Below are 21,282 nucleotides of genomic sequence, written 5' to 3'. Positions count from 1 at the left end.
AATATAATAAGTAGAGTTTTATAGCTCTAGATTTGTAATTGGAGCTGCAGTGAACAGTTCAGTGGAGCTTCGCACCCTTATGAATTAGTCTTTTACAATCATGAACAAAATAGCACAATTAGAACCAAGAAATCCTGTTTATTGTAACGTCAGAAAATTTCACAAAATTAGTTCAAGTCTTGGAACCAATAGAGCTATTGAAATAATGCAATTAGCTTCAGAGGGCCAAATGAGAGAGTTCCGTCCAATCTTGTTCAAACAATTGGTATGTAAACTGAAAGGGAGTGTCGTAAATTAAGACCTGAGAGAAAAATTAAGTGGTTCTGTTTCCTTGAGCAACAGAGAAGCTGAGAGGGAAAGAGAGAAAAGATCATGGACAGTTAGTGAGCCACAAACAATACTTTAAAGCATTAGGCACCTATTTATCTGTATTTTGAAATCTGGAGTACAACCTCCTCAAAAATCAGTCATCTACCTACGTTACTTGAGGAAGCAGAGCCTTAAAATTCTAGAATCAAGCTGCTGGGGAAAATATCACCCCATCAAGAGCAGAAGTCAATAAGCTCATGAAATATAAAATATATATGACAGTAAGGTATGCCATGGCACCCTCATTATATAGCAAATACACATAATATCTTTGGATTAGTTTAGGTTTAGTTTAACACAGCATGGCAGAAAAGGTTCCATTTATCAGATACTGGCCATTCTGGTCACAGTTTCACCTCATGTCTATAAAAAAATTATGTTCTAAATCAATTTGTGAGGCAGTGAAGTTATCTCAAATGATGCAGGTAGATGACATGATGGTAAATTGTCTGTGCCCCCACCATTGCTTATCATCAAAAGCAGTGCTGATGAACTTTTTCCTGTTGTAGACAAGGTGCAAGTGCGCTCAATGTTGGTGAACTTCCATCCTTACAAATTAAGAAAAAATGTGTGAAAAAAATCAGACCCATTTTGTATTGGTTATATTTTTGTAGGAACCCTCCTTCTTCACCCCTCTCCCAACAAAAAATTGGATTCCATTTTCACATCTCCTAAAAAACAAATTATCCAGATACACAAATCAGATAAGGCATTACACATAATTTAACATCCATATGCATACATCTGTGGTACTAGTATTTACTGCATTATAGTATCCTCTGGCAGTTATGGACTCTCAAACCCATCATTATAGTAATCCTGACACATCCAAGATGGAGGTATTGAAGGAAAATCTGGAAGCGAAATATACATTTCTCAACCCCTCAAGAATAAAATAAATGATAGATGTGGGAGGAAGGAGCTATGTGAGTGGGAAAGTGTAAATCACACAATTAAAAATTTCCTATGGAAACAAAAGCAAACCAGAAGGAAATAGTTGCAGCGTAAAAGCCATATAGTGGAAAGGAAATACCGTGCTGCTGTTGGCCAATTGGAAATACATGTTTCAACAAGTGACAAAAGCAAAATAACATAAAGTAAATAAATAAATTAAATAATATAAGTCATTATTAAGGTCTGTCGTGGATTTTTTTCCATTATGACATAGACGATATATCCTGAACTGTTTACGACTGTATTTTCAGGGAAACAAAGTTATGGCAAGCTCTGAATCCATCTTGGCAAACCTATATTCTGGAACGTTTCAGAAGCTGTTCATTTGTTGCATTATAGACATGTTAGGAGAAACAAGGAGAGACTAGAGGCTTTAGAGATAAAAAGAGATATCTTGCCAAGTCATTGTGCCAAAATATAAACAAGATAAACAAGTCCATGGTTAACCACTTTACTGCCCTATTGACAGAAGCTCTTTGTCCCCAGAGCAGTAGCTGCACCTGTAATGCTCTTACGATATAAACAATATGTCCAAACAATTGAAGCTTTCTAAAAAAAACAATATAATTTGTTTTGTATTTAGTTGGTTGGGTTATTTTTAAATAGCATATGTTCACAAACATGTACTCGCCGTTATAATTAATGGATATTCATTATATTTTTGTCTCCAATATTAGCCTCAACATCACAAATGATATACAATATTATCAGAGAAGCTATTTGGGTAAGAGGCTGTCAAACAGATATAAAAGTTCCACAATCATCCAGCTTTCCAAAATATCACGACTAGCCAAAACTATGATTTGTGTTAATCTCAATGGAGGATTAGCCATTGGGCCAATGGGGCCCGAGCCCAGGGGCCCTGGCCAATTGGGGACCCCAGAAAAATGGGCACCCCAACCTGTTCTGCCTGCTGGCTCAGCTCTCTGGCCAGGAAGTGGGGTCGGGTATCGGGGGCTTGCCCCACTCCATCCGCCCACCCGACACTCCTGCCAGGGAGTGAAGTCAGGATGCATGGGCTTGCCCCGCTCCCCAGCAGGAGCATCAGGCAGGTGGGCGAATGGGGCAAGCCCCCGTGCCCTGACCCCGCCTCCCCAGCAGGAGCACTGGGGTGGGGGAGGAGTTGGGAGGAGAGGACTGCAGGTGGAAGGGGTGGGGAAGGGCCCCCACTTGCTCTGGCCCAGAGCCCCACAAAACCATAACCCACCTCTGGTTAATCTGCTATGCCTTTTGCTGCGTAACAAAGTTTCAGATAACTCATGCTTGTAGTACCATGAATTAACTTAATATTTCAAAACTGTTGACAACCTAATCAATGATGAATCAAAACAGTACTCTGTTCAAGCTAATAGAATAAGCCATCGGAGTCAGGGCATGTAAACATTCACTTGAATGTGATATGGATGAATACTTAAAGAGGACAGTGTCAGAGCTCACTGGATATCCTTCTGAAAAATATATTTTCTCTACTACAGTAATATTCCCAAATAAACTGAACTTTTCTGTGTTTTGAAAAGTTCACACAAAAGCCTCTATATTATTTTTATTATTTGTTTAAAGACCAAAACTAATGCACAGTTAACTTACTAAAATTTTTGCCCTAGTTTTCATGATCACTTCTCAATGGAGACAATATTGTAAAAGAAGTCAAGCTGATACAAACACCATGATTTATACTATATATCAACTAAAACTACATAACTTTCTGAAGAATGAGACTATTAAATGTTCTGGCCTATAAAATTCAAAACTTCAGAGGATGAAGTACTAACATGATAAGAAGCTTTTCATCTCCACATCATTTGTTCAAATCTCAGTCAAGATTTATGGAAAGCTTTAGTGACAAACACAAAAACAGGTTAATTTTTCCCACTTTGAATTTTATTAAAAACACAAAACTAAGCTCTGTTTTCTAAAACTTTCATTGGGGTTCTGGTCTCACTTCCATCAGCAGGATAGGAATCTCTTCCCCATTTGCTGTTTATCCAATATGAGGAAATGCAGGTCTGCAACCTCACTCACACTTTTCAGTCTTTGGGGAGCTGCGGCATTCCTGTATCATTAGGAAGTGGCCAGCTGGTGAACCTAAAACTCAAAGAAAACTCATGGGGGACAAACCCAGGCTAGAGTACCCAAACTACAAGAGGATCACAAGAACCCCTGAAGATTAAAATTGGTATTTTGCAGATCTCTAGAATTGTCTAAAAGTTGTTACCACCTGAAGGCTGTTTGGTGACCTATGTGAAATGAAAGAAAACTGGTGTTTAGAGAACTTCTTCTCTCTGAATTTTTCCCCTTGCTTGGGATACAGGCTTTTAGATAGTTTCTGCAATTTTGACTTAAAGTAATTCCAAGCCTCCTCTACATTCAGATCCTTGAGTCTTCAGTTCAGTCTACTTCCCTAACTAATTCCCTTAATTTTTTTAAGTTTGCCCTTTTGAAATCAAGGACCCAAGTTGCAGAGCTATTTTTGTTTATCCTTCTATTTAGATTAAACTGAATTAGCTCATGATCACTCGAACCAAGGTTGTCCCCTACAACCTGGGCCTGCTCCAGGCACCAGCGAACCAAGCAGGTGCCTGGGGCAGCAAATGTAAAAGGGCGGCAAGAGGTCGGGCTCTGGGGCGGCAATCCGGCCTCGGCGGTGGTGGGAATTCGGCAGCCGTTCCGTCACAGCGCGTTTCGTGCTCGGCGGCAATTCGGCAGCGGAGACGCGACTCTTCTTTGGTTACTGGTGGCAATTCGGCAGCCACACCATCACTCCGCCTCCGTGTTTGGCGGCAAGGTTTTTTGTTTTGTTTTTTTTTGCTGCTTTGGGCAGCAAAAACGCTGGAGCCGGCCCTGCCTACAACCAGTTCTTGTTCAATGAAGTCCTCACTACTCACCAATACCAAATCTAAAATGGCATCCCTCTTGTAGGTTTGGAAACTATTTGGTAAAGAAATCTGTCAGCTACCTAGATATCTAGAAAAATCTGGGCCCTACGATCATTAGTAGCACTTGTCCTTCATTCTGTATCTGTGAAGTTAAAGTCTCCCATAGTCACACAATTCTCAGAAGTATTTATTTGATTAAAAACATTAAAGAGGTCTCTATTCATATTCAAATCCGATTGTGGGTATCTGTAGCACACCCCAGCACTATCCCAGCGGAGACTCTGGTAGCTTTCTTCCCCAAAGTGATTTTGACCCAAACAGACTTTGTTTTATCCATTCCATCACTTCTAATTTCTTTACAGTCTACCTCATCATTAATATTCAGTGCTACTCAATCACCTTTATCATTTCTTTAAGTGTCTTCCCAAGCTTGCCATAATCTCCCTTAATATATTTCAAGGAGAATCTAGATTTATCATTTGTTCACACATGAAGGACAATCAGTGTACTCTTTCCTGCTCCCATCAGGATTCTCTTCAGCCTTAGGCTCCACATCCCATATCTTAGCTCCTGGCAGACAGCACACCCCTCTGTTCTTCAGATCAGCTCTGGTGACAAAGCTGTGTGTTCTTCTTAGTAGGGAGTCACCAATGTCATAGACCTGCCTCTTCCTGGTGTTGGTGTGATTCTCCAGCCTTCCTCCTATTTTTTTCTGGCTGCAAGTCTTCTTGTCTTGTGTTCTCTCTTGCAATCTCCTGCGAGTCATCCTGCTGGGGCTCTGAACTCTGGCTATCTCCATTGACTTTTCTTGTAGGACTACCTGCTCTTCTCTATCAGCAGTCCAGGGACCTGGTGGTATGCAGGCAGTAAAATTCATTTGGCTGCAGTTTGGCAGGTGGCCAGTGAAGGTAATGGTTCCACAGTGAAGGGGACACAGCCACAGTGCTTGGACCAAGTTAATGTTGTGTGGGAGTGGGTTGACAGCAGCCTTCCACCTGTTGGAATGGATTAGAAAGGAAGTATTAAGATAATTTTCCAACGGAGAGCTTTATACTAGGCTAATATGCTTGTGTATAGGGTAATGTCTAAAACTGTAGAGAACTCTACTTTCAGGAGGTGCTTGATGAAAGACAATGGCATATATGCAAGAAAGAAGAAAGCCTGAATGTTGCACTGTCACGGCTCTCTTTTTTTATGCTTGAATGCTGAACAGGAAGGATGACTTGCAGTGGACGAACTATTGCTAGATAGTTCCCAGATGCATTAGTTTACAAAGTTGCAGCCTGGTGTCTTGGCGTACACTCCTGGTGTCTTGTCTTTCTTCATGCAGTGTCTGGGACAATGTTAATAGAGTTACTCTTCCACACTTTTGTGAGGTAGAGAAATATTCTTATCAACAATTTACAGATAGGAAAACTGAGGCATGGAGAGATTTTAGGGAAACTACCCAAGATCAGAAAAGAAGTCTGAGCCAGATTACAATCCAGAACACCCGGATCCCAGATCTGTATCTTAAACACAAGTCCATACTTCTTTTCCTGAAACACTGCCCAAACTATCTTCTGCTTTTCCATCTGCTCCATCATTTCTTTCTTTAAGCTGTGGGTCACACATAAGGGTAAGAAATTTCTATTGAATAATTATTATAAAAACAGGGTCTTCTGTGGTAACATAGCCTGTGCTCTTGTGGTGTAACGATAAAATATATGCGCTGCAGGGAGATCCTGTTACAAATTTGGATGACATTCTTTAATTATAACTGCAGTTATAGGGAAACTCTGATTTTGTTCAGTCTTGAAAATTCATAGAGTAGAAAATATTCCTTACATAAATGAATTACTAAATTTATCTGAAAATAAAGTTGTTTTTAAAATCTAAATTCACCTTCCTGAATATCCTACTAGTTATTGGCATCTTGCTGAAAAGAGACTTTTAAAATATTTTTTTCTAAGCTTGCTTTAATTTTCTACCACCAACTTTCTGTCAGTAAACAGCCTTTTTTTTCCCCAATAATCTCCAAGATTTTTTGTAACGTAATATGAGGAGTAATATTTGAATACTCTGAGAACATCATTTTTGGAGCATTTCTTTAAACAATTAACCAGTTTCCAACTGCTTCCAATACTAAAGAAAGGTATTTATAGTTGAACAAAATATTTCATTTGTACATATTGATGTTCTGTTTGCAAACGTTAAACTGCAATTAAGTTACATTAAATTCTCATGTAGGGTCCAATCCTGTGATCCTGTCAATAAATAGAATTCATAAATACCAATCAGTAAGAATAACACTTGCAGAATCTCTCCCTCATTTATTGGTAGTGTCACAAGATTTTGCTTTTCAGCAAGATGGCTCCTAATGCACTCATTGGTACATTGGAATTAAAGGGTTAAAAGTGGGAGAGTTATTTGCACAAGGCCTTTGGATGTATACTGGGTTGATCCAGCCCTATAAAACACTTCAACTTTTTCTCCCTTCCCTCCATTTCATTCTAAATTAGTTACAGTCTCAATTCCTATTTCATGCTTCCCACAAGGACTTTGCCACCGGCTTCTATTTGAAAACCTTTTATTTCAATAGGTTGGGCTTAGAATACCTGTACTTCCAAAATTACCACTGCACCACTCAGTCTGTCCTGTTAATGGCTTCTCACTTCACTTCAATGAGCAGAAAAAGAAACTACACAAAAGAAACAAAATCAGTGTTATTTTCTCCAGCTCCAACAGAATGCTCTGTTGGCAACAGTGATCTTTCTTCATAGCTATGTTTCTCGATTGCTGCTATGAGAACTTCGCTTTCATTTTCAGTTTATTGTGAATTATAAAGCATCAAGGTATAATTAAATGGCTAGCAGATTTGTTACAAAGATGAGGAAGAATAGCTACAACGAAAAACATTATTGCTGAAAACTAAAGTTGAGGAAAAAGTAACAAAACAAAGAAATCCCATCGATGTAAAGTTTTAAAATAGAAGTAATAAAGGGAAAAAGAAACACTGAAACGAGAGCATGAGGATAAAGACAGCAGGGAAAAAACACAATGGTGGCTCTCAATAAAAATGTTAGTTTTGGCACTGTAACTTACTTCAGATGTATATACATTCATTAATTAAAGTTAGTTAAATCTTCTGCAGTGGATGGCTGGATTTTCACTGGAAATCCTTCTGCTGCTGTTTTTGAATGCTAGACTTGAATTTAGCTATATGCATTATACAGTCTAAGGCACTGCTAAAGCTGAATTTTTTTGAGATTTCAAAGATTTTTCCCATACTGAACCTCTTGAATTTTGGGGGCATGGGGACAAAGGGACCAGAATAGCTTGTGGTTGGGCTCACTTGGGATGTTGGAGACTCAAGTTCAAGCCTCTGTTCTAACTGATTCAGGTAGAATCTAGATCTCCCAGATCCCAGGTGAGGGTCCTAATCACAAAGCTATTCTGAACACTCTTTCTTTCTCTGAAATTCCAGCATGGACCAGAGAAACTTTCTCAATGAAAGTTTGTCAAAATCAACCCTTTAGCGCAAGAACTTTTGTTTTTGACAAATTGGCATTTTCTAACAAATTGGCACTTTGTCAAAAAATTGTCAGCTAGCTCTACGAACTGCAGAATGTCCAGTCTTCTGTAACTCAAAGGATCCTTAGCCTTTTAGAAAGCCGTGGATGCCAATGGGAGTTTTTCCTGAATGAAGATCTGCATAAAAACTGTCTCTTTATTTACCTATCTTTAAATTACTACTAAGGCCAACATTTTCAGACTTGGATGCCTATGGTTTAGCAGTTTGTTTGGGCACCTAATAAAAATGATCTGATTTCCAAAGGCGCTGATCACCCACAAATCCCTTCTGAAGTTAATAAAAACTGCAGATATTAATCATCTCTGAAAATGCAGGAGGCTAAGGCCACTTCTACACTACCCGCCGTATCAGCAGGTAGTGATCGATCTATCGGGGATCGATTTATCGCATCTAGTGTAGACACGATAAATCGATCCCCGATCACTCTGCTGTCGATTCCAGAACTCCACCAGGGTGAGAGGCGGAAGCAGAGTCAATGGGGGAGTGGCAGCTGTTGATCCCGTGCCGCAAGTACACAAAGTAAGTGATTCTAAGTCGATCTAAGATACATCGACTTCAGCTACCCTATTCTCATAGCTGAAGTTGCGTATCTTAGATCGATCCCCCCCATAGTGTAGACCAGGCCTAAGTAAGCATTTAGGAGTGTGAAATTAGGCACCTAGGTTTTAAAAAAAATACCCTTTACTTACTAATATGTTGCAATCTTGTCTAAACTCTTGTCATTTGGGGGTTAGACAAAATATCATATTATGATTTGTACAGCACCTAACACAATGATATTGTAGCACAATGACCACAATTGAAGCCTGCTGTAATTTAAATGAATGATACCACACACATTCTGGCACAAAATGTGTATTTATGTGTAATTTGTTCCTGCTTAGAACAGTGTCTGGATATATTTTGGAATGTCTTCTGTTCAGAATGAGTAAAAATCTATTTTGGCATTGTTTACTTTGTTACCGCTGCAATGTTGTTTGGCATTGTTTACTTTGTTACTTACAGACAGCAAGGACAAAAGGGACAGATCCGAAAGCTTGAAGTGAATGCTTTTATTTTTACTTAGAAGTCTTCAAAGGGCTATTGATTGATAAAAAATGGCCCAAACCAAAACCTTGGATCCAAATACCTTGAATATTAGGCTGTCTAAAAGCTGTATACAGGTATGTATAATTTCTATTTAAGCCTGATTCTATATATGAAGTTTAGAACTGCTATTATTGACTAGATTTAAACATGGATATAATAAAAATCTCAGTTACATTTAGCAAGTGAAAAAGTGTGATAATTTGAAAGTTAAGTATTTACATGAGTAAACGGTTGGTTAGGCATTGAAGCATCTGCTTGAATTTTTAAACATTCAGTGTGCATGGACAATTTGGTAACTGTGTACAAATATGGACTCATAATTGGTAATGTGACTCTTTGTATGCACATATCTGTCTTTGGTATCAATATGTCCCCCATTACCATAGTATCTGACTACCTCATAATCTTTACCGTATTTATCTCACACTCCTGTGATTTTGGGAAGTGCTACTACCTCTCACCTCATGCCTTTCTTTCTGAAAGTGTTGCCCTTATTGTCTAAATATCATCCCCCTTATTCTCATCTATACACACAGCACAAAAAAAGATCATGTGCCAAATTCTTCTCAGTTGCTTCTGTGCAATGACATTGACTTAGATTGCGTTGACTGCCAGGAATTTTAGTTGTGTGTACTGTATATAAACAAGTATCAGAGGGTAGCCATGTTAGTCTGTATCCACAAAAACAATGAGGAGTCTGGTGGCACCTTAAAGACTAACAGATTTATTTGGGCATAAGCTTCAGATGCATGTGAAGAAGTGGGTTTTTTACCTACGAAAGCGTATGCCCAAATAAATCTGTTGGTCTTCAAGGTGCCACCAGACTCCTCGTTGTTTTTGTATATAAACAATATATTGATATACACACACCTCTGATACAAATTTTCAGACCAGTGATATTTCCAGGTAATTTAAACATTTAAGTTACAATATACAACCTATCTGGCTTCCAGTAACGATGTCGTATGAGTGTTCTGGACTCTTCTTTTCTATATATTTTCCTTTTTTCTAACATTAGTGTGTGTGTGTGTGGGGGGGTGTTCTTTTAATTGTAGCCATTTTCAATTGAAATAATGAAACAGGACTGGCCTTTTTCATCTGAATTTCCAGAAATATCATATGGCAGTTTTATTACCTACTTTTTGAACATCCTGGAGTTTTCAATACCGACAGGAAAACCGTTACAAAAGCCTGGTCAAGGAAGTCTCCAATTTTCGTAAATCAGAGCCTCAAGTGGATTTTGAGAATGCTATTTATTTGCTTAACACCTCTCAGATGTACACTACTGTAAAAATAAAAATGTAGCATTTTACATTCAAAGTACAGCAGAAGTTTCTTCCACCAAATAAAGACATAACTTTTTTAAAGTTGCTTTTTCTTCTACTAACCACATTGCCCTTTATACTGGAGAGTAATAATGCAACTGAAGGAAGTACAGTTCTCTGGCAGCACAATTCTAACATCATTCTCACTTCAATTTAACCTTCAGAGGTAAGATGTCTAACTCAGTTACAGTAGTGTAAATCCAGAATCACTCCACTGATATCGATGGAGTTATTTTGGATTTACAGTACTGTAAATAAAATCAGTTTCTAGTCCTCAGATTATACTATATCGCTATTCAATTGAATGTCACAAATACCACCAGTATTTTAAGAAATACAGTATTTTGTGTGATCACTTAAAGGGCCTCATCACCTGGGTACCATTGGTACTTTAGGCCATTCAGTACCATGCAGCCCTAGCTTATTTTACTATTGTTTGCATTTGCTGTTGCATATTTATTTCTAGATCTTTGAGAGTGATAAATCGTGACACTATTTACATTTTCATTGTACTGTTTTATACCACATTAATCTGTTTAATAAAGAGCACTCTTAAATTAACAATCTAAAATAATTTTCGTTTCCAAAGACATAGTTTTGTTTTATGCTGTCATATTACGGCATTATTAACTACAGCATCCATATTGACTAAAAATCCCCTTAAAAATCAGCTCAGACTTTTTGTGTTTAATTTAAAAATCTTGCTAGCATGAGATCCTTTTTCAAACAAGCTTAAAGCTTTGCAAATTCAACTGAGTTGGGCTGTGCTACCAAATAGAAAAGTATGTTATAGGGAAGTATATAAAAAAAAAAACCCAGGAAATGCAAACTACCTGTTTGAGAAGATTATGCCTCCCACTTACTAGACTACATGGATGAATTGATATTCTTTGAAAGCAGGTAAGAAGTGAAAGCCTAGTAGGCTGAGATAACAGATTGGGCAGTACATTGTTTGTCTACTGGCGCCAAGCCGTGTTTTTAAGATTACAGGTCCTAAATCTTCCATTCATGGTATTACAGCCTGACCATCATAATCCATTCATGAAAGCCATACTAAAGAAAAGGTTGAGAAACAAAGGACCGATGTTTTAAAAACACCAAACCTTAAGATGACAATTTAAAGGGTTTAAATGGGCACAAAGTAATATTAGGCAAATCTTAGGATGTTTTGGACTAGAAAGTCCCCTTTCAGTCTTTGTAAATGACCATATCTCTCTCTCTCTCTCCACAATACACACTAACACGCATGCACACACACACACAACAAAAGGGATTAACTCAAGAAATCTAAAGTGATTCCACTTTAAAAACATGGTTAAACCAAAGGTAAGTGAGAGCCACTGTTAGGCCATGTCAACTATTACCTTTGAAATTGGTACCTATAATTAAGGGTCCTCATTTCCCATCTTCTATTACAATGTTAATATGGCTTCTTGAAGAATCCCCAGAAGTCTAAGATAATGTAAACTCCTAAAACTCTGACAAGCCTAGACAAGCCCTCATACAGTCTTGTCTTTTACTTTTCTAGAAGAGTCCTACAACTGAAATTAAAGAGGGTCTCCCTTCTGCATACCAGCCTGAAGTTATCAATGCCAAGGTGGCCTGTTTTAGATAAAATAAAGTCTTACATAAATGTGTGCCTGAAGCCTGTGGGTGGGAGTTCCCAAAGAGCACAAGAGGGTTAAATGCCCAAATTACACTGAAATTCAACAGGACTCAGCATTTATCTCCCTTGGGTGCCTTTGAAAATTCCAGCCTGAAGCTTTGAGGTTTGAAAAAGCCCGGTCAAGCTTTTAAAATATATTTTTTTCAGTGCATTTTCTTAAGCAACATTCAAAAGGATATCTTAAAAACAGAGTTAGACTAGAAATATAAATATAAATATAATATAGTATTTTTTTAAAGAAAACTCTACTTCCTGGTTTCAGCTAGAAGAGGAAATTTTAAAATATTGGGTGATATGTCATGATATTTCTGGCATTTGAAGTCCTGGAAATCCTGCAACATTTCCTGACCAAATCATTTTTGATATGCTTCTTTCAGATGCTCATTTGCATCTTTCGGAATTCATCCATCCAGGCAGTAGCTATTTTGCAACTGCAAAAGGCAAAAAAATGAATTATGCTATTGGACCCAGGATTCTAAAGGCTTAATCCAAATTCCACTGAAGTCAATTGGAAGCTATTCAATTACTTCAATAGGCTTCAATTCAGGACTAGAGCTGGTCAGGAATTTTTTGATGAAATTTTTTTGGCAGAAAATAGTGATTCATGTAAACTGAAGCTGTTCAGAGGAAAGGTCAGTTTCAACAAATTTCTCTGTTCAAAAATGTCTTTGAAAAAAAGTTGTGAAATCGTTGAAACATCACATTTAGATATTTTCAGGACAATCTTTTTGTTATGACTGTTCATTTAGAAATGTAAGCTAATTATAGTAAAAATATATTTTAAAAGGTCAAAATTGAAACTAAACTTTTTGACTGATCCGAACAAACAGGGCTTTTTGGATTGTTGAGATTTCAACACTTTGTCCTATTAGGGACAGTAAATTTTTTCAAAATAATGAAAATTTCCCAGGGACAGGAAAACCCGTTGAGCTCTAATCAGGAGCTAAATTATGATGGTTGTGCAACAGCAAAATCTCTAGTAGGACATTAGACAGTGCCTAAACATACTATTCTATGTCAATATTTGAATAGGCAGCACAAAATGAACAAGAAAAGCTAAAACTAGCACTTGTTTTCCTAAGCAACGCTTCTTAAAGTTTCTTTAAAACATCTCCTCCCAATAAGAGGTTCAATCCAAATCAACACAGTGGAGTGTTAACTGTTAAAGATTTTTCACTAATGTGTCTTGTTAAACTGAACTATTGCATCAGATATTTTTAACTAATAGGCTGTCCAGCCTTAGTGAACTGTGAACACAAGAGTACATAGCAGGTATTGTGCTATTTTCCTACTACTCTCTCACAGCCAACAGAACTGGTAGTTCAGAATGCAGAATGGGCCCTTGGAGAAGATTAGCATAAGGATGTGACTATAGGCTTATATTGTCTCCATTGAGTCATCTTATCTTTTTAGGATGTACAAGCAATATTGCCAGATCCAGGGACAAGATGACTGGATATCGCGTATGTGGAGATGATAGTCATGTGATAAATTGTGGTGTGATGTATTTATTTGACATGTATATGTGATTTTTTTATCATGTACCTTTGACCATCTCACCAGCCCCTTTTCTTGTCAATCCATCTTCCCCATGACTACTTTTAAAATTCTGTGATCCTGAAAAGAAAGGTAATTATGAAGCTAATAATATTTACGCCACCCCCCGATTCATAGGTTTTCTCAGGTTTGTTTGGTTTTTTTGACCTATCAACAAAACCTCAATTAAAAGAGCAAGCTCCCTCTCCTCAGTAGCTCTGTCTACTTTTTGATTATTTATTATTTTGTAGTGCCCAAAGTTGCTTCACAGAAGACAATGATTGACATTGTTCCTCCACCAAAGAGATGGGCTTTGCAGCACGCCCATTAGGTCACCAGATTCAAACTGCTTTGGACCAGTGTGGCAAGCACGTTTCTAACTGAAGGGACCTTGACAGCATCTCCCTCTTTTATCATCAAGGTAGCTCCAGATTTACCATATCCACTAGTAGGGAGTTTTATAATTTTTAAAGGAAATCTTGTCCCATTTTTTATGTCAATGGAAAGACCCTGCCTGATGCACAAAGGTGTGGTTCTGCTATATTAGACTGGGGGCAGATGTCTGGACTATACTGAGATGGGGCAGGGAGGCCCCAAACTGGCAATGAGGGTGTTAAGTCAGGAGACAGGCTCTCCATGGGCAAAGCTTGTGGATCTAGTTGGCACTGGTCCATTGCACCTGAAGACAATAGATAAAAGGAGAGGGCCTAGCCCAGTTCAGGGTTGATCAGGAAGGAGGAAAGAGCTGTGATTTTCTTGTCGGGGAGAGATGTCTGATTGCAGCCCTGGGATGGAGCTCACTTGCCAGCTGGATAAGCCCTTCTGGAAGCAACAATCAGAATCTGGGAAGGGGATCAGTGGAAGCACAGGCTGTTTTGGAAACAAGCCCTCGCCAGAAGGGTGGGGACCCACTGAAGGTTTTGGAGACAACTATGCCTTTCAGTGTGTTTTTGTTCCTGATTACCTTTGAGGTCCAAAGCAGCACTACCCTGACTTCTGAGAGACAGAAACAGACCCAGAAGACTTGCAGTAGGGTGAGCTGTGCCTTGATGGGACACAAGGTGTGCTGCCCCAGCCAGAGGGACAGGTACCATTTCATAATTTGTGGGTTGGTGTCTTTCATGGGAGGAACAGTGCATATATGTAGTAAAGCCCAGTTCTACTGTACTGTGTGAATGGGGCTCAGAGAGTGTATGGAACGGGAAGTGGGTGAACTGGGAGAGGAATGGGGGTGGGGCTCCTGGACTGTAATTCAAACCACTCACACATTCAAACCATACACATATTAACAGTCCTGAGAATGAAAATCTTGCTTATCAAAGATCAATGCCAAGACTTCATGAAGCAGCATACTTGTATATTGCTGAGGCAAGTGATACTATGTGAAAGTGACCAAGAAATGCAAGTATAAAACAAATCAGGCCCATAAAGGATTTGACAAAGAGAATTGCCAACATGATAACTAGGCTAACAGTTTTATTCAAGGTGGTTTCTATTAATAAAATTATATCTGCAGCTGAGAGCCCTGGTCCCATGTTTCTTCTTGAAAATTCTATATGAAAAGGGCAATATTTAAGGAAAATGAGTATATGATCCAACTCAAGTAGAGCAAAGCCAGGCTAAGTCATTGAAGATTTGTAAATCAGTGTCCCAGTGATGTCAGTAATCTAGTAAGACGTATGAAAATTACAGGTTCTGAGAACAGAATATCAGTTGAAGGTATGGTTTATGCCCTCATCTCTTGGCCCTGAATTGTTTAATCTATAACAGCGACAAAATAATCCATGCAGAAAATGGATTACTATTGGTGCTGGACTTGCTTGTAAGTAACAACACACACACCTCCAGGATGTGTAGTTTGGTCTAATAATCACATGCCTTGCTTATTAGGCATGAGGACAAGGACCAAGTACTGTTAAATTCCAGGGTGAGTCATTGTTGCTCCATAATGTGAACCATGGAGCATCTCATTGCGATTATTACATGATCTTACATGATTCTTAAAAAAACTATGGTATATTTTAAAAAATAATAATTCTGAGATAAAGCTATAACTTTTAAAATTGGGCATAAGGTTACCTTTGAAGAAAATAATCCTGAATAGCTTAAAAGTTTAAATGGTAAACCAGGAACATTTTAAAGAGAAGCCAGTTATACCAGTATAATTATATTGATATAGTTAAACAAATATAGTTTTACTGGTAAATCCCCATGTGGTTGCTTTTATTCCAGAATAAAAGTGACTTTTTTCAGTTTATCTTAAATCCCTTCCAAAGTGACAAACTAATCTGGAAAAAAGTCCCTCTTATATAGGAATAAGTGTGTCCAGATGGGAAATTATACTGGTATAACTATATAGGCTTAAATCCACAGCACCAGTCAACTTTTCTGTGTACACAAGACCTCAGTCTTGCAAGCTCATTTTAAAGGATAGGATTTTTTAAAAGCACTTAGCATTGGCCTAACTTTATTTTAACTGAAGTCTGTGGAATTTTTCCCACTGACTTGAAGAGGAGCTGCGGTAAGCCAATACTGAGGCTTTTGGAAAAATCCACCCCCAATTGCTAATTTTTCACTTAAACATTTTATACAGTAATTAAAGTGAAGCTTCTGCCTGGCCCTTACAAGGGCTGCAGTTGGAGGGCAAGAGGTAATTGACACAAAGAGCTCCCTCCCTCACTTTATATGGCCTACTTGCAGGCCTTACATAATTATAGTCTTATCACTGAGAGAAGTGCTGGGACTGACCCCTTCCTGCTCTCCTGGAGGACACACTGTACCCCAAAGGGACATAAAGGATGCAAAACCAGGGCTTTGTCCCCTCTGGGCACTGGAAACTAGCAGCTCAGTTTGAGCAAAAGTAAATTGCATCCCATAAAAGAGTGCATATTTGCAGTCTCTGTAAGTCTCTGTGAAGCTCCTGCCTCCCTGAGATGGAACATTTCTGATGCTCTTTCTGGAGCAATGCAGGTTCCCCTGAATTAGCTGTGAATTAAATTAAATGCTTAATGAATTAAATAATTATAGAGCAGAACTTGAGCTCAGCTCCTGGCATGAATAGCTGGATCAGTCACTACATAGAAATGTAAGGAAACTATGCAGGAAGGAACAGACTATTCTGAGCATATTCATTTTTATAACAGTCTCAATTCAAACAAACACTAAGCTGAGTTCAAGCACAACTAGAAAGGGGGATCAAGATCAGTTGTGATGAGGCCTTGTCCATCATGCAGTTCCAAAAAGTGAGTAGAAGTGGTCACCAACTAGCCAGGCAACTGGTTTAGCAAATACAGGATAATTTAATAATATTTTCAAACAATGATCACAGACACAGGTACCTTGTTTTATACATCCATTAATTGAGATCTCCTCTATAACACTTAGAATCTAAGAACTGCCACAGTGGGTTGGTCAGACCAGTGGTCCATCTAGCCCAATCCTTTCTCCAACATTTGCCAACAGATTGGTTGCGGGTGATAGGTGAGATCTGGAGAGGTTATATCCTTTAGGAAGCATGTTGGTCATTCTTGCAAGGTGAGGAAAAACTAACCTTTTGAGGGGCTATAAAACAACAAAAAAACCATAAATGCTATGCTATACAATATATCTTCCTTTCCAAGTCAGTGTTTACTTCTCATTCACACAAGCATGTCTCCTATATTAGAGATACTAACATAGGAGGAACAGATGTTGTCACTTTCACCTACGGGAATATACAAACTCATCCAAGTATTAAAAAAACCAGTTGAACATATATAATCCCTATGTTTAATGCATTGATATTATCATATAATGCTGAAAGCTGGTGCTGTGTATCTGCAGCTCACAAAGGGAAAAAATTAAATTAAACTTGAAACAAAACAAAAAAAAGATTTTGCAATCCTGATGGTAGAAAACCCAAAATACAAATTGTCCCGAGATTCCAGAATAATCTTCTTTTGAACGGCAAGAGACGTGAATAGCAATGTTCAGATTACCCACGGGCTCACTAATCTGGATTTGATCTCTTCATGACTGATTTGAGATGACACTAACGATCATAGTGGATACTGATTTACAATATGGTGTCCACAGTCACACTGTACATTCCTTTCATCTTCCAAAGGTGTAAGCCATGACAGCATCTGCCATGCAATGTTCTAAAGTGGTTCAATGCAGATCACTGTTTCTGGGGAAACAATCGGGTCAGCAATCCAGTGTTTGTTTGGGATAATCCAAGGTTACACACAAGTACTTCAGATAGGGCTCATTTCGGACCAGCTGACTGCAAAAGGTGACATTGAGTGGTTCCTTGGAGGCTTTGTTGTTTAGGTAAAAGTCTATTACTAAGGTTCAGGAGGCATTGGGATGGACCTTCAAATACTGAAAGTATTCTGCCATTATCTTGAGGTCAGTGGAGAAGGTGTCACGGATTGCGGTGAGGTCTTTGCCTGGTACTGCAAGAGCGATGTTACCAGCATAAATGAACGTACATGAAATTGTCAGATAAGTCACTAAGGTTGATGTTGAAGGAGCCAGCACAGATCCTTGAGGTAAACCATTATTAGAGGTGCATGCTTTGCTGATTTGCTTATTCAAAATGGCACTATCTTCAGTTGCTCTACACTGTGGCCAGAAGTCGCATAGTGCTATGGAATTTGATGACCCTTGATGCCTTGCGCAACTGCCTGTATCTCCAGACTGTATTGCTTCCAGAATCAATTATGTTTGAAAGGGAGCAATATGTGATGATATTGCAATGGCTGCCATCTTGTCCAACACACCAGGATTCAGTTAGGGACCTCCAAAGTAAAAATTCTGAGATATTACAGATGTTACAGATGAGATGTAAACAGCCTAATGCTGTTTAGATGAGACTGAAAGAGACACATATCCTCTGTGGATCGGGCACAGAGGGGGACCTGTAACACACATACTCCAGTAGGTTACAGTGTTAGTAGATCCATATTTAAAAGGAAAAACTAGGACACAATAGATATTGTTTTAAATAATATCTTCAATACTTAAAATATTCCTATGCACTTTTACAAAATAATGTGACAAACACAGATACACCAATAATACAGTAATTATGTAGTCAATATGCTCTCAGCTTTCGCTCTCACACTTTCTTGTACAGCAGAACTTGCCTTTATTATAAAAAGTAATATTGGCCAGTATTTTGGGGTTCACCTTCTCCCACTGTTCTTGCTCCCTTCCACCATTGCCTTAAAATAGGTTATGGAATCTTCAGTTCCCCTCTGCACAATGAGCATAGATGGACAAGATCCTTTCTTTAACATCTCACCTGAAGAAATATCTTTATCCCTTGCAGCCGTAGATTACAAGAAGAATCTTCTTTGGATAAATCCTAGAAACTAAGGCAGTCACTTTCTTTTCCTCTTCTTTCTACCTAGTTCACAGATTCATGACATCCAACAGCTCTGGGACCATCAGAATATGCAGAAGAGAAAAGTGAAACAGTCACTGCAACAATTATATGTTAGTGCATATACAGTTATGAATGCCTCAAACATGTGACTGGTTTTGTCCTTTTTTCAATCATTGCAGAATGAAACAGCCTCTGTCTGCCTGTAATGTGTGTACATATATATTTAAATGAAACTCTGCATCCTCAGCTGCAGATATAATCTATCTATTGTACTGGCAAGTGACAGAAAGATGTAACCAACATCCAGACATTTTTGATATTTACCTAATTTTCTTAACAGCCATCATTATTCAGAGAAAAACTTTTGGTTTTTTTTTTGTATTTAGGTACATACAAGAAAGAATCAACAGAGGACAACCCATACATTTCATAAAAGGATTGCAGCAATTAGAATATAACAATATTTTTAAGATTATGGGGCCAGATCTGTAACTATGCTGATTTATACCAGGGATGGCCTTACATACTATTTTCAATAATTATTGGTTTGGTATTGGGATTTTATTTACTAAAAAACTCAACAATCATAAAAATCAAGTAAGCATAGATAGTACACTATAATCTTCTATCGTAAAAAGGTAAAAAAGAGGATTGAGATAATTATGAATATAAGCAAATTAAGGAATGTCAAATAAAATGAAATCAATTGGCACATTTTTCTCTCCATGAAATTATAGCATATGTTTGGCTATACTCATATCAGATCTTACATGGTTGTTTGGCAGTTACAACAATCTAATTATCAACAGCAAATCAACTTGCATGCAAATTCGAAAACCTGTAAATAAATAACTTGCCCTGTCAAATAATAGCGACTGATAAATAACTTTTAGGTCTTGCAGAGAAACTGTAATGCTGATAATACAGTTGCAGGCAAAATAATGTTGTTTAATGCAACCAGTATGTCTTGAGCATCTTAGTTTTACAAAGATGAATTAGGAAGATTTCCAAGATTACATATCTGCACTTTAGAGGAGGAAGCTGACCAGTATGCAAAACAACAATGACTTATTTTAATTGCAACGGTTAGTGAATATTCTCTCTGTCTGTCACAGTGGTCTCTGGTATGTACCTCATTTGGAGTTCAGTGTTGAAAACTATGCAGCCCAGCCACTCTACAGAAAACCTCAGGGACTGGGACTACAAAGGGACAGCAAGGGCAATTATTAAAGAGTGTGTGTGCGTGCGTGCGTGCGTGTGTGCGTGTGCGCACGTGCATGTGTTACTCTTCTGGGAAAATCTTCCCCCAAATTCTGGTTTCCTCACAAACATAAACTGGAACACCTTGCTGTTGATCCATCTGCAGAACAATTCTTAAAATAAATATTTGCTTTAATGGATCCCCTTTTTAACCTTCCATAGCAAGAAAATACACAATGTAATCAAATAACTTTTGTCTGCTAATTCTCTTTTTTAACTCTTTCTTTTGTGTCTGTCCTCTTTTTGCTTGTGTGCACGAGGGTGCAAACTCAGGGCAAATTTTAGTCCTAAAACTTTTGGGAAATTGCACATTAATTTTTTCAATGTATTATTATGAAATAAAACAGTGAATTATACACTTTAAATAATGACCTCATTCATTATTTAAACTGTGTAATTTGTATCTAGGAGAAACTTCATAGGGAAAAATGTTATGAGTCTTCCATGGGTAAGAAATACCAATATTGAGGTTGGGACCCTGTGAGTTAATCGGAGTATTTTTATAGAATTGTTACTTTTCTGCTGAAGTATCAATATTTAAAAACCTAGTAAAACATTAATAAAATTACTAAGCATATGAGAGAATAAATCTGTTAGCATGCTTCTGAATGAAATAACCAGCTTAGGTTGGGTTTTCATTAAAGAATGTAGTTTTGTCTTACAAAAAGGTTTCTCCTGCCCTCCAAAAAACCAAAACCAATACCAAACCACACACAAAAGAAGTTATAGCCTGAAAACACACATGGGATCAAAAATGACTGAAAATTTATTATCTCACACCTGGAGAGACTGGTCCCTCTAGATTGCACTGGGATGAACTGGTGAAGCAGGGTGGAAAAATTTCTGAAGTTTATCTGTAGTGCACCAGCAAATTAAAAATAAGGGGTCTAATACACAAACACACAGTAACAGAATGCAACTAGTGGTGTTGTATTTCATTTTCAGATACCATTTTTAACCATAATCTCTATTGGCCAAAATTAATGATTGAGTTAATTACTAAACCAGGTTGCACTGCTGGATCTGGAGCAGTGATTTATCATTATTTCCAGCATTACCTAACAGTTATAATTATTTCCAATACAAATGGATACATATTTAGTGGTCTTTTATAGTTGTTCTTTCATTATGAATCACTCTAGAAATCCTTAAACCGTATAAATAAATAATCTATGCCCATTATGGGGCTAATAGATTTTCTGCAATCTTTACAATCCTTAAAAGATAACTGGAAATATCAAAAGTAACATTGTATAAACAGG

At 37.9% G+C, this 21,282-nt stretch overlaps 1 long non-coding RNA gene across 1 annotated transcript in view; it reads left to right on the top strand.

The window, feature by feature from the left end:
- The window catches only part of LOC141988105 (uncharacterized), a 56,143-nt gene that overhangs the window by 18,341 nt on the left and 16,520 nt on the right, over positions 1 to 21,282 (top strand). Inside the window, exon 2 of the long non-coding RNA XR_012639658.1 lies at positions 8,783 to 8,936. This is a non-coding gene — a long non-coding RNA (uncharacterized LOC141988105). The remainder of the gene's footprint in view (positions 1 to 8,782; positions 8,937 to 21,282) is intronic.

The sequence above is a fragment of the Natator depressus genome, chromosome 5 (assembly GCF_965152275.1).
Source record: "Natator depressus isolate rNatDep1 chromosome 5, rNatDep2.hap1, whole genome shotgun sequence".
NCBI lineage: Eukaryota > Metazoa > Chordata > Testudines > Cheloniidae > Natator > Natator depressus.
The sequence above is the reverse complement of the archived record's forward strand: the minus strand, read 5'-3'. Positions and strand labels throughout refer to the sequence as shown.